This window comes from Petaurus breviceps, unplaced genomic scaffold, assembly GCF_028583685.1.
Source record: "Petaurus breviceps papuanus isolate PSGF00001 unplaced genomic scaffold, PetGlider_PUasm1.0 91133, whole genome shotgun sequence".
Lineage (NCBI taxonomy): Eukaryota > Metazoa > Chordata > Mammalia > Diprotodontia > Petauridae > Petaurus > Petaurus breviceps.
In genome coordinates this window covers 20282588-20297789 of record NW_027187419.1, presented here as the reverse complement: position 1 = coordinate 20297789, position 15202 = coordinate 20282588, and the positions used below count along the sequence as shown (strand labels likewise).

General features: G+C 37.5%; 1 long non-coding RNA gene across 1 annotated transcript in view; it reads right to left on the bottom strand.

Moving 5' to 3' along the window:
- Positions 1-345: 345 nt before the first annotated feature.
- The window catches only part of LOC138154996 (uncharacterized), a 17272-nt gene continuing 2415 nt past the window's right edge, over positions 346-15202 (bottom strand). The window contains exon 2 of the long non-coding RNA XR_011166732.1: positions 346-2457. This is a non-coding gene — a long non-coding RNA (uncharacterized lncRNA). The remainder of the gene's footprint in view (positions 2458-15202) is intronic.

The following is a 15202-nucleotide window of genomic DNA, read 5'->3' as shown; positions in this document are numbered from 1 at the left end:
TCTTTGGATTTTTATGTTAGACAAAATTTGAATTTTTGTTACACATAAAATGTTCCAGGGAACACTCTGAATCTAACTGAATGTTTTAAAATAGTTTCCTAATGTCTTTTGTTTTAAACATCATAGTAATTTACACTCTGTCCCCTCCCAAATTATGCCTTCTCTTGTAACCAAAAAAAGTTAAACAAAAACACCTACTAAAATGACTATATATGACAGTATATATATATATATATATATATATATATATATATATATGACATTTTGCTTTAGTAGTTCTCTACTTCTCTATTGATAGGAGGGTGTATATCCCAGTGTGGCATTTTAAAAGTTTGAGAAACATAATTTGTGGATAAGTAGCCATTTTATTAATAATACTAACATTTTTAACAAAAGGTCAGTGACTCTCTTGAATGCCAAAGACAATCATTGGGGGGGGAGGGGCCCTCATGGTTTATATGGCCTTAGAAAGGTGGGTGTTACAGAGGGTGACAATCAAATCTGATTAACAAGTAATGAGAGAATGAATATTACAATGAGGGATTGACCCTATTCTAATGTACTTTGAGTGAGTTATTCACTTCTAAATTACCCCCACCACCACCACCATTCCCCAGCCTTAGGCAATTCTACTCAAAGAATTTATCCCTACCCAAACCGGAGTAGAGCACAATGGCTTCCCCACCTGGTTGGGGTCTGAACAAGATTGTTAAGAAAGTTAATCCAAACTCATTATCAGAAATGTCTTTCAAAAGACTGAACTTTGACATGAGAACTATAGAAAATGGGGGAACTCTGGATCTTCCCAAATCATTGGTTATTAATAATAATTTCTCTTACCAGCTCAATGTTAGTAGTAAATCTAAAAATGAATATTGAGTATTCAGCATTGCCCAAAAATTTTAAACTGATTTAAGTATTCAGATGAGCAAAAGCTAAAATTTCATGATAAGGTAGGAAGACTAAACAACAACAACAACAAAACTTGGATATGCTTTCTTCTTTACAACTATAATGAAGAATAAAAGTAATTAATGGGAATATTGTTCCAATTTAAAGTCTCTGAAAAAGCTTAATCTACCCTCTGTTCTCAATCATGGTTTATAGTAACCTAAAGAGTTGATTTCCTTTTGTAAGTATATTTTATTAAAATGCTAGATATTTAGCAGCATGAATAAAACTTTAAAATATAGTAAGAAGCAGAGTCTAGTTCCTAGAAATGAAGCCTTAGACACTATCAGTAGTTAATACTGATTGTGTGTGTGTGTGTGTGTGTGTGTGTGTGTGTAGCATCTTACCAAAGAGCAGTATTGCTGCAAACACAGGAGCAAAAGAACTTTAAGCTCATTATCCTTCTGGGCTTCCTGTTTCATTTCATGTGCATTTTCTTGGCCATGCATTTCTGCTGACTTTTAGCCAGACCAGTCTAAATCTTCTGTGTTGACCAGCATTGTCTTGTTCTGCATGCAATCCATCTCAAATGAGAAACAGCTGAACTCTCTCTTCATTAATGCTTTCTATCCAGGAGTGGAGGTCATTGACTAGCACTTGTAACTTCCCAGATGTCAAATATCTCAGGTCATCAGACTTTAAACTTCTTTTCATCAAGTGTTCACTTACATAGGGCATGTGTAGCAGAAAATGAGATAATAGAGACTTTTTTCCTGTGCTGGTTTTTTTTTTTACTTCTATTTGCATTTTGGCTATTGGATGGGTCATTTTGAAAGCGAATTTGATTTCTCCTTGCTACTTCCTTTGTCCAGAGAGGAAATCCATATTGTCCAGGACTCTGTTCCCTTTGGAACTAGAGAGCAGAACCAGGAGCAAAGGGTGAAAGTGACAAAGAACATTTGTGATTGATATCAGCAAAACAATTAGAGCCATCTGTAAATAGAATGAGAAGTGGCAGCTTCCCTGTCTTGGGAGGTCTTCAAGCAGAGCCTAAGTGACCATTAGATACAGAATTTAGAGGAATGATCTTGGGATCAGGAAGATCTGAGTTTGAGTTCTGTCTTAAAAACTTGTCTGCTAGGTGGGCAAATCATTTTACCTTTTTGAACCTGTTCCCTAATCTGTTTTAATAATGTTTACTTCACATTGCTGTTGTGAGGATCAAATGAAATAATATATGTAAAGCATTTTACAAACCTTAAAATGTTTGTGGTGGTGGTGGCAGTAGTGGTTGAAATGATCCTTTTGGCAAAACTTGGACTGGCTTTCTTACAAGGGGCCCTAAGTTGCTTAAGAACAGGTGAGTAATATTATTTCCCAGCTCAGAAGGAAAGGTAGATAATATAAGATCAGATCAGAATGGGATGTAGAATTTTCTGCTCCAATGAGGTATTTTGTTTTGTCTTCAAAGTCTTGGCCACCTGGAACAGCAGTGCACCCACAGCAACAAGTCAGTGAGAGTACAGTTGGCAGTTTCTACCTTCAAATCCATACTTCCTCAGGAGACTGGAGAGACAAAAGTTAAAGAGCCAAGCAGTAAGGTATAAGACCATTTCAGTTTGGTTTGTTTTATAGCAAGTGCTCCCTCAGATGACTGGAGTACTGAGAAGGAAAAAAACAAACCCAGATATGGCAGAACTGGCCATATGTATCCCCTACCCTGCCTCCCTTTAGCTAGATTTCACAGGTACTCATTTCTAAGTATTGCATAAGACTTAATTAATCTTATTTTCTGTTCCTGTTCTTTGCATTTTTTGTGTGTCACTTTGTTCATGACAGGAGGGCACAGGAGAGCTCTGGAAGCCACATGTGGCCTCAAGGCTATTCCCCATGCCTGTCCTTGTGTTATGATTTTGGGGTATGGATAGCTTGCTTCTGAAGGTTTCCTTCCAACATCCATTCAACAATATAACTCATGAAACTTCACCAATGTATTCACTTTTACTTAGTTATCTAGAGGACATAATTAAAAGCAAAAGCATTTAATTAAATAGCATAGTAAAAAAAAAAAAGAAATAAAAACACTCCCCCCCTCCAAATCTGAGACTCTCCCACAAATATGTATACTATTAATAGGAAGAGGATACACATAAAGAACGCAATTAGAAAGGAGAATGTGTAGGAAACTTCTATGTGTTAGGCACGTATGAGAAGGGGTAGACACACCCTTCATGTATAAAGGGGAAAAGTGAAACCTGTGAAGTCATAGGGCTGCCAAAGTCTTCTGGTGATATCATTGTACTCTCCTGCAATGAGAGGAGCTTCTATGCCTCCTGTGGTACAGCATTCCCACACACCCACACACAAGTGTGGTCTCTGCCAGAAATTTTTTTATTCTTGTCTCAGATAGTTGTAAATGAACCTTGCTCCATTGGCCCCAAGACTAGTGACGGTCACTGCCAGCCACAACTCCACCTAGTAGGTGGTTATAGTGCTTTTCTCTTTAGTTTCTGGCTTCCACCCCAGTCCTTAGGTAAGGTGCTCCCTTTTGCATAGGAGAATGAGTGGGCTTTGCTGTATACTTGTAGTTTAAAATCCCAAGGCTTTCCCTGTAGCACTTCTTTAGAGAAAGCAGAAGATAAGTTCCTAACGCTCATTATTTAATAGGGGCCAGGTATGATTATTTACACACACACACACACACACACACACAGATAAATGCCATAAAAATTTTCATACAATAAGTATGAAAATAGTCTTTTGTGGTAACATGAGGGAGATAATTTAGCTGGGGAATCAGAAAAAAATTGACTAAAAATAGCATTTAAAGTGGGCATTATGAGATAAGAATGGAAACGTAGGTTGAAGTTAAATTATGAAGGTCCTTGAATATCAGGTTAGGAAGTTTGGGCCTAATTTGATAGGAAACAAGGATACATTCAAGGTTTTTGAGCAGAAGACCTGTAGATTAAGGAGAAAAACTAGGTCAAAACATTTGTCCAGCCTAGGTAGGATTTAAAAATACCTCTTTTTCCCACTTCCCATTTGAAAATTTCAGTCCCTATTTGTTACTCTTTCCCAGAAACACTGAGACATAAAATAAAACAAATGTCTGCATACCATGGAGGACAAATGCACTAAAAATGTTTGTAACATTTCTAGAAAACAATTTTTAGAAGTAAACCCTATTGTATCCCTATTTTAAAAGATACCTTGTCAACTCCTGGTCTGATATCTGTTTGGAAGGTAGATCAGATAGCAATGTTGTTAGAATCTAAACATATTGGGGAAAGGCAAACAGCTGTGTGGGGAAAGTAGTTAAGTCTTACAGAAGCCTATAATTACTATTTATCCCTTGGGCTATTTAGGAAGCATCAAGATACAACCTTGATGCTGATATTTGAGGGAAGTGTAACAGTAGATAGATTCCATGAGTGTTTGAGTGAATCAGAGCCCTGGTTTACAATAGTTAAGGTAATTACTATGTCTAGTACCTGCGAAACAATTTTTTACTATTTAAAAATGGGTTTATTCAACAAATTTTTAATAAGTACCTACTATGTGCTATTCTATGTTGTAATTGCTAGGAATTTAAAGACAAAAATGAAATAATCTGTGCTCTCAAAGGGTTAATATCTTATCTGTATAATAAAAACTGTAACAATGATCTATTCTTCAATGTATATGTATATCCATATGTGTGTATATATGTAGTCAGTAAATAAGCATTTTATATTTATTAAAGTTTTTTTCTTATACTCTATTACATACAAAAAAGTCCTGTTAATGTCAATCTTTTTTTTTCCCTAAAAAAGTAAGAGATATTAAAACCAAAGATGATTGCTCTGAGATAAATTTAGGTATATGTAACTACCAAAGGGTTTATGAAACAGGATTGCCAAATGCAAAAACCTTAAAGCAGTGTTAGAATAGAGGACTGGAGCAATTTGTGAGTCTCTAAAATGGGTCAGAAAAAGGTCTTGAGAGAGAGGCAGGAGCAGTGAGCATGCATGCAGAAAACATGTATGAAATATCCACATCTCTGCAATAGGAGAATGTTTTTCTTTAAGCCGGACCCTGAGGTAAGAGTAATTGTGTGTAGGAGTCTGGGTCATAGAGCTTCATAATGCAATGATATCAGTTTGAGAAGCAGTCCCTAATCAAGTTTGGATTCACACCATGTGTCTGAATCAGCATTTTCTGTATTCCTTACAGCCTTCACATGGGAAAAGAGAGTATTTGGAAGGCATAGGAAGTCCTGGGGCTTGGGTTTGGGGTGAATTCAGAGGCAATGGCATGACTACCAATAACCGTATAGTGTCTCTGAAAGTGGCACCAAGGAGCAAGTTAGCCATAGAAAAGCTTATTCAACCCCCTTTGTGTTGGCTTTAAAGGTTAGCTACCCCCAAACCATCTGTCTATGCAATCTATTATGTAATAGCTTAATATAGTGCTTTAAAGTTTGCAAAGTCCTTTGCCTACATCAATTCAATTGAGCCTCGTAGCAATTCTGTGAGGCAGACTCTACTATTATTACAGATGAGGAAACTAAGATTCAGAGAATTCAAGTCACATAGTGAAGCATCAAAGGTGGGATTTAATCCCAAATCTTCCTGATTTAATTAAATCCGGGACTCTAAACACCATATCATAATGTCTTTCAAAATGGATGTGCCATTCATGAATTCATAATCAAGCCCCCCCCCCCATTCCTCAGTTTCCCTTTGAGCTGCTGAGAGCAAAGTTACATATGGTTACCTTCCAAGAATAAAATAGTACTTTTTTTTTGTTCTCAACTTAAGTCTACCAAGTTCACAGGCTGTCCTCTTAGTTTTGGTGAACAAATCTCTCATCATCCTATCTTCATATTGTTCACATTATTTTGTCAACTTTGACCACAGACCTTACTTAGCCTTCATCTTTCCAGAATGAAGACTCCTAATCTTGTTCCGCTACTATTTCAGCTCTTTATCCCCTTTGAAAGCTCTCCACAGAGAGGATTTGGTAAAATGAAAATAAAATATGGAAGTCTTGTTACCACCTGTTCCTTTGGAGGTGAGTACTGATTTCCTTTGGTTTTATCTACTCAATCCCAAGAATTTGAATCTGATGATTGTTTAGAAAAGGGAAGGGGGAGAGGAAGAAGAGATTGATTCTATGTTTTCTCTATCGCTTTCTAACTTGTGTTTGAAATGTTGCAACTGAAAAACTTTGTTACAAGTAACATCTTAAAGAGATGTAACAAGGCACTTAGAGAAGATAAAATCACAGCAAACCACCTTCCCATCCACTTGTCAAAGTAATTCTGTTCTCATTTTAAAGGCAGGTAAAACAATATTGAACATAGCAACATCCTAAGTTCTTTAATTATAATGTTCATTATAGTAAAACCTCTGGGGCAATGACACCTTCTGTCACAACCTTAGGGTTTCAATTATCTTAACTTCTAAGGGAAACAATTCTTTTGGACTGAAGCTTTCCTGATTAGTTCTAACCAAAAGTACATTTCAAGGTTGGTTTTGTTTTATTTTTATTTTTTAAATAACTGCATATCATAGAGGATGTAGCTGAGGTAGTGGTTGGGTTTAAAAATCAAAGCTGAGGAGGTTATTGAAAAGGGAAGAATCTTGTCACCACTTTTCTCTTCGTCTATGAAGAAGCAATGTCAGGAAAATATTTCTGAAGCATCATAGTGGCTAAAATGCTAGAAGTGGAATTAGAAGAACTTGGGCTCAAAACCCACTTCTGATGTTAATTACCTCTTCAATCACGGATATCATTGGGCTTCTCTGAACCTGAGCTTCCTCATCTGTAAAATGGGGAACAATGCTTATAACACATGCTTCATATTGTTTGATGCTCAAATGAGAAAATACATGAATGAACACTTTCCAAACTTTAAATGTTATATGTAAATGCTAGCTATGATGATGGTGATGATGAAAATATCATGAAATGCTAAAGCTGAAAGGAACCTTAGAGAACATATAGTCACACAAATCCCTCTTGTTTTACAGATAAAGAAATTGAGACTTAGAGATGCAAAGTAAGTACTTCAGATCAAGAGTACATCACATATAGATCCAACTACATTATCTCCAAGTTCCCTTTTAAAGAAACTTTAAAAGATTCTTACTTTTTTTTGACCACAGACCTCAGCCTTCACCTTTCCAGGATGAAGACTCCTAATCTTATTCAACTACCATTTCAGCTCTTCATCCCCTTGAAAGCTCTACATGAAAAGTATCCTTCATTTCTTCGTTCCTTCGTTCCTCTCTCTCTCTCTCTCTCTCTCTCTCTCTCTCTCTCTCTCTCTCTCTCTCTCTCTGATAAAGGTCTCATTTCACAAACATATAGAGAACTGAGTCAAATTTATAAAAATAAGAGCCATCCCCAATTGATAAATGATCAAAAGATATGAATAATTTTCAGATTAAGTAATCAAAGCTATTTATAGCCATATGAAAAAATGCTTCCACTCACTATTGATTGGAGAAATGCAAATTTCCTTTCTTCCTTTATTTATTTATTTGCTTTTTTGGAGGGCAGGGCAATTGGAGTTAAGTGACTTGCCCAAGATCACATGGCTAGTAAGTGTTAAGTGTCTGAGGTCAGATTTGAACTCAGGTCCTCCTAACTCCAGGATCGGTGCTCTATTCACTTCACCGCCTAGCTGCCTCTCTTCCTTTCTTTTTTTTTTTTAATCACGGAACATCATTCTGTTTAATTTGAAGGCAAATTCACAAGAAAATTGTGGCAGAGGTGTCAGAACAATGCTATCCCACTATTTTCTGGTAGTTTCTAAGTAGTTACTTAGGTAACCATATATAATAAAGTATTGTTAGTATGGAACTCCTATTGTGGGTTCTCCCTTCTCTAATGCAGATTGTAGCCCATATTTGATTTAGTTGATGAATCCTACATAGCTTCCTGAGAGACTGAGATATATATATGTAGAAATTACATGGTTTCCTGAGATACTGAGTGACTTTCTCTGAGTCACACAGCTAGTAAGTGTCAGAGGCAGAATGTGAACCCTTGAATTATCTTTCGGTGTTGAAATTTGAGGAGTCTATGACTTGACCAAAAGCACAGAGCTAGTTGAAGATAGATTTGGGACTCAAACCAAAGCCTCCTAATTCTTGGCCTAGTTTAGCCGTAGAGAGTGAGCTAGTGTCAACATAAGGAAAACCTAGATTTGGAGGATAATAAATCTAGAGGTGGAAGGGACCTCAGAGACCATTTGGTTCAACCCCCTCATTTTACAGATGAGGAAACTGAGAGCCAGAGAAGTGAAGTAACTTGCCTATAGTCAAACAGAAATATCAGAGGCAAGATTTAGTCCCATCTTATTCAAAGCTTTACACTGTACCTTGCTGCGTTGTTGCAGGCAGCAAGCAAGGCATTGTGCTAAGTACTGGGGATACAAAGGAAAGGAAAAGACAGTTCCTTTGACAAGGATATCACAGTCTAATGGAGTAGCCAACATGTAAACAGCCATGTACAAAAAATATATAAACAGGATAAATACAGAAGGAAGGCAATAGCATTATGTGTGTGTGGTGGGGGGGGAAGAAGAGGGTTATTAAGAAAGGCTTCTTCTAGAAGGTATAATTTCATCTGAGACTTGAAGGAAGCAGATACAAAAATGGGGAAAAAATTCCAGGCATAGAGAGAGCAGCCATCAAAAATACATGGAGATTCAACTAAAAAGCTAGTTGAAACAATAAATGATTTTAGCAAAGTAGCAGAATATAAAATAAATCCAGATAAATCATTAGCATTTCTATATTACCAAAAAAATCCTATTGAGATAGTAAGAAATACCCCATCTAAAATAACCACAGGGAGCATAAAATACCTATGGATACACCTGCCAAGACAAATCCAAGAACTACATGAATACAATTATAAAACATTTTAAGCAAATAAAGTTAGATTTTGATAAATATTTATTGTTTATGGGTGGGCAGAGTCAATATGGTAAAAATGACAATTCTACCTAAATGAATCTACTTCTTTAATGCCATCTCAGTTAAATTACAAAAAAAATTTAATTTTTCTGCTTTCTGGAGGGCAATTGGGGTTAAGTGACTTGCCCAAGGTCACATTGCTAGTTTTTGTGTTAAGTGTCTCAGGCCGGATTCGGTCCTCCTGACTCCAGGGCCAGTGCTCTATTCACTGCACCACCTAGCTGCCCCCTAAAAAAAAAAATATTATTGAGCTAGCAAAATCCATACAGAAGAGCAAAAGATCAAGAATATCAAAACAATTAATGAAAAATGTAAAGGAAGGAAGCTTAGCAGTACTAGATCTTAAACTGTATTATAATGTGGTAATTATCAACTTTACTGTCTAAGAAATAGACAGGTGGATCAATGGAACAGAGTAGACATACAATACATAGTAGTAAGTGATTTTAGTATCCTTGTGTTTGACAAATGTAAAGATTTAAGCTTGTAGCATAAAAATTCACTATTTGATAGAAATTGTTGGGAAAACCGGAAAGCAGTCTGGCAGAAATTGGATATAGAACAATATCTTACACCATTTACCAAGATAAGGTCAAAACAGATATAGTGCCTAGATATAAAGAGAGATATTACAAGAAAATTAGAAGAACACAGAACATATTGCTTGTCAGACTTATGGATATGAGAATTAATAAATAAAAGAGAGCATTGTGAGATGTAAAATAGGTAATTTTGTTTACATTAAACTAAAAAGGTTTCATACAAATAAAACCAATGTAGCCAATGTTAGAAGGAAAACAGAAAATTGGGGGGAAATTTTATAGACAGTTTCTCAGATAAGGGTCTCATATATCAAATATGTAGATGTTTCACCAATGCAATATTTATAGCTCCCATGATCACGATAAAGACCATGACTATAAGTATCACATGACATTGGATTGCAAAATATACCAAACTCTCCAAACAGAGGACAGAACTGAAGCATTTATTTAGACACCAGAAAACTGAATCCCAAAACCAGTAAGCCAATTCCATCATAGTACCAAAGATACTAAGAAGTCATAATAACGCTGAGAGTCACAGCATCGTTCAGCCTATCAACAAAAAAATACAAGATCAATACTTACTCACGAACCTATCGATCTCCTTGCCTCAACCTCCTCTCTCTCCCACGGTTTCTCTGGCTCTGACCAGCATCCAGTGGGCTCTGCTTCCCTTCAGCAAAACTCCTCCCACCACAGGCACCATGTGACTACATACTGCCTATCAGGGGGCAAAGTTTATCTTCACAAGCAGGGAAGCTTCCTATGGGCTCTGCTTCACCCTTCAGCAAATTCCCTCCATCACAGGCTCCATGTGATTACATTCAGCCTATTAAGGGGCAGAGTTTACTTTCAAAGCAGGGGAGGTCTTCAAACTCCTCCTAGGTCTATTAAGGGTCAGGGAAGATCTTCAAATTCCCATTTTCATCACAATAGAGAATTTATATTTGTCAAATTTATAAGAATGAATCATTCTCCAATTGATAAATTGTCAAAAGATATGAACAGGAAATTTTTTAATGTAGAAATCAAAACTACATGTAGTGATATTTTTAAAAATGCTCTAAATCATTATTGATTAGAGAAATGCAAATTTAAACAACTTTGAGATATTTCACACCTATCAGAATGACTAAAATAGCAGAAGGGTAAAATGACAAATGTTGTAGGGAATGTAAAAAAAAATCAGGACACTAATACACTGTTGGAGGAACTGTGAACTGATCTAACCATTTTGGAAAGCATCTGGAATTATTCCCAAAGAGTTATAAAGCTGTGTATACCCTTTGACCCAACAATACCACCATCAGGTCTGTTTCCCAAGTTGACTAGGGAAAAATGAAAAGAACCTGTAAGCTCTAAAACAGGCCTGCATAACATATAGCCTGCCAAAGGATTTTGGGTGGCTGTGAAAAATGTAGAGTTGCCACTGAGCACTCTCCTTTTTGTCATATGACCAGAGGCAACCAACTATCACCAGTCTGTCTCTAGTCTAACCTATCTGCAGTTTACAAGTTGGGAAGGTATGCTCTAAAATATTTCTAGCAGCTCTTTTTGTGGTGGCAAAGAAATTGAGGGGTTGCCTATCATCTGGGAAATAGTTCTGCCCACCCATCTAAGAAATGATGATCAGGTTGATTTTTAGAAAAACATGTACATGAAATAAGGAAAAATGAAATGAGTAGAACCAAGAGGTGTTACTGTATACAGTAACAGCAATGTTGTTTGAAGAATAGCTATGCATGACTGAGTTATTCTGAGTATTATAAATGTATGTGCACATGCACATGTGTGGGGTGTGTGTGTATGTGAAATGGTAGCCTTCTCTAGTTATCCAGTGGATAGAGGGAGGGAGACAGTTCAGAACTTTAAATGTAACAAAAAAAATTTTTTTTTAAATACAGGAATTTGAAAGATGGAGTGTCTATGTAAGGAATAGTAAGGAGGCCAGTGTCACTGAATAGAACAGCATTCCAAGGGAAGCAAGATATAAAAGTGGAAAGGCAGGAAGGAATCAGTTTATGAAAGACTTTTTTTTTTGAGAGGGGAAGGTAGGGCAATTGGGGTTGAGTGACTTGCCCAAGGTCACACAGCTAGTCTTGTCAAGTGTCTGAGGGAGAATTTGAACTCTGGTCCTCCTGACTCCAGGGCCAGTGCTCCATTCACTGAGCCACCTAGCCACCCTATGAAAGACTTTAAAAGCTAAAGACAGGGTTTTATATTTGATCCTGAAGGTAATGGTGAACCAATGGAATTTATGAATAGAATGAGTGACAAGGTCAGACCTGTGCTTTAGGCAGATCACTTTGATCCCTGAGTAGAGGATGGGAGTTTTCTATACAGTGAAATCACAGGTCCAAACTAAAAGAAAATATGAAATTCTTTCAAATGCATTATTTTATTTGATTCTTATAAGGACCCTGTGAGGAAGGAAAGAAGCAAGAAAGCATGTATTAAGCACATACTATATACTTATATTAAGTACTACTATATGCCAGACACTGTGCTAAGAAGTTTACAAATATTATTTGATTTGATCCTCACAATAACGTTTGAGAAGTAGGGGAGAGAAAGGAAAAACATTTATTTAGCACTTACTATGTTCTGGGCACTGTGATAAGTGCTTTTTAATTTTAATAAATATCTCATTCGATCCTCACAATATCCTAGTGAAGTAGGCACTGTTGTCCCCATTTTACATTTGAGGAAATGGAGGCAAATAGCAGTTAAGTGACTTGCAGATTTAGACTTAGTTTTCCTGACTCTAGGATCAGAGCTGTATCAGTCACATGACCTGCCTGCCTCTAAAGTAGGGAGGTAAATAGGCAGGCAGACAATACCATCTCCCTTCTGAAGATGAGATACTGAGCTCTAAGTCTGAAGCAGCTTGTGCAGGTCTGTTGTTGTTTCTTCTACCTCCGGCTACTGTGGAAAGGTTTTGCCCAGCTGATTGCTAGCTTAATATGAGGCACCGGTGCGATATCATGGCCCTCATACCGCCAAGATATAATGTAAATTCTGTCTGCATTAATAAAAATTACTGTCCAGAACAACCCGGGTCATAGTCCTCTCGCACTCTGTAGTTGAATTGCTGTGTTCAGTTCTGCCAATCATATTTTAAGAAAACGGAACTGCAACGAGCCCACAGGAAAATGATCAGGATGGTGAAAATAGAAAGCATTTAATTTGTGAAATGGTTCAAGAAACCAGGGCATTATATATAACCTAGAGATGAATTTAGATTTGGAAGAACATTGTAGCAACTATTAAATTTTTGAAGAATTGTAGTATGGAAAAAAAAGAATTATTCTGTATTGGTCTAGTCGGGAGACCTGGGGTGAAACAAAGAGTGGAAGTTTCTAGGAGGAAGCCTCACTAAAGTATCACGGCATCATAGTAAAGTGGCATGAGCACTGGCTCTGGAGTTAGGAGATCTGAATTCAAATCCTGCCTCTTGCTCTTACTAACTATGTAGTACTAGGTTAGTCAATTAATTTCTCAGGGTAGCAGGGGGTGGGTGGGTGGAGACTTGATGGTGTCTAAGGTCTCTTCTAATTCTAGATATACACATCTATTAATTTCTTGATAATTTGGACAGCCTGGAAATGGAATCAACTGCATAGACGTAAAGTAGGTAGTGAGTTCTCTACTACTGGAGATTTTCAATTAGGAACTTGAATCCTCTTATTTTATTCCTCACAACATCCCTGGGAGGTAGGTGCTGTTATTATCTCTATTTTACAGATGATGAAACTGAGGCAGTCAGAGGTTGTGACTTGCCCAGAGTCATACAGTTAGTAAAGGTCTGAGGTAGGATTTGAGTTCAGGTCCTCCTGATCTCAAGTACTGCACTTTATTCCATTGTACCACCTAGTTTGCCTGTCAGTGGTAGAGGGCATTCCTATTTCATTTATGGATTAAACCAGATTATTTCTGAAGTCTTTTTCTCTTATGATTTCATGACCATATGATTTTAATATTCACACTTCTTCATGAGAACTTTAAAAATATCTGTGTTCCCTAGAAAAACCTCACTGGAAGTCTTTGAGGTCTTTCTCTGGCATTTGTTTCTTAGTCTAATTTACTTGTTTCTCTGTATTCTGATGCTTATTGGATCAAAATGTTGAAATGAGACACTGGGGGAGGTCTATCAGAATCAGGACCTGTGATAGTATCAGTTCAGAGAGGTCCCAGTGTGGAAACTTCCCTTACCACTGTAGAGCAGCCACTCATTTGTAATTTATAATGTTAGGGAGCTGCCTGGGGACTGAGAGATATGTGGTTTGTCTATCATAATGGAATCAAGTTCACAGATTTAGAGCTAAAGGGGACCTGGGAGGACATCTATTCCAGCTCCCACAATTTACAGGTGAATAACTAAGGCCCAAAGATGTTAAGTAATGTGCTCAGGGTCACACAAGTAGTAAGTGTTCATAAGTAAAACCAAGCTTAAAGGCCAAGTCCTGACTCTAAATTCAATAGTCTTTCCACTTTACCAAACTGGTAACCTAGCCAGTATGTGTAAAAGGCAGGATGAGTCCAGGTCTTCTTTAGTTCAAAGTAAAAGGAATCCTGACTGTGAAGTTGGAGGACCCAAGTTCAATCCCAACCTCTGTTACCTGAGTGACCTTACTCAATCAACCAATTAGACACTTACTCTGTGCCTAGCACCAACCTGTGTACTGGGAATGTGAAGACAAAGGTGAAAGTCACTGCCCTAACATGTATTTAGGTATATGTAGCACGCTCTTTAGAACTAATTCCCCAATTACCATTCACGATAGAAGGGGAGGTCCCCAGGTGTGGCTGACTACACTATTCTCTCTCAGCATAATGGAGATTTCTGGTGCTCATGGTGTTTCCCACTCATTGTCAGATTTAATTAGCTTTCAGAAAAGCTATTTACTAACATATAGCAAGAACAGTAGGACCAGAACAATACCCCCAAACCTGGGGTTCTCTCTTCACTTGTATATTCAATGAGAAAATGGGCTTAAACTATAGTGGTAAATAGAATATATGTAGAGGATGCATGTGGCAAAGAGTTAATTCATAGTTCCTGAGTTCTTTTTCCCTTTATGGAATCCCCATGAAACTTCCCTTAGGTCTTTATTGAGCTCCAAGTTGGTGTTTTGGTGGAGTCCATAGGATTTTTTTCTTTCTGCCCTGATGGGGCATGATTCCTGAAGCTGCCTTCCTTGACATGTTTGTCTTTCCACATCCATCTGCAGGTGCTTCCACTGTCATTAGCCATTGTTATCACCTCTGGTGGACATTGTCATCAACTTCAGTTGTCACTGGGGCGTCTGATGGTTCTGAACTTTCCAAGTTCCCAAGGCTGTAACGTGGTCAATTATATCTCAGGATACATACATTCACCAAGATTAGGGAAGAACACAAAAGAGAGAGAAGCCATGAACTCACGATTACATGGCCAGGTGGGGAAATGTACCTTGCTGCCATTCCCCTACAAGGCAGCTCCCAACAGATTACTCCTTTTGTACACACATTTACTTCTGACTCAATCACTCATGAGTCATTAGTCCTTCTGGCTCCTCAGTCAGTCAGAAGACCTTTTGTCACCACACAGCTACTCAATCACTCATGGCTACAAGTAGTATCCTCAAATTTGCACAAGTGGATGGATGAGAAACAGAGAGAAAATATGCTCTAAAGACTTAATTCTATCAGGAAATATGCACACCTCTCACAAAGACTTGGACTTCGCACACAGGCACAGAAACAGACACACACACACACACACACACACACACACACACACACACACACACA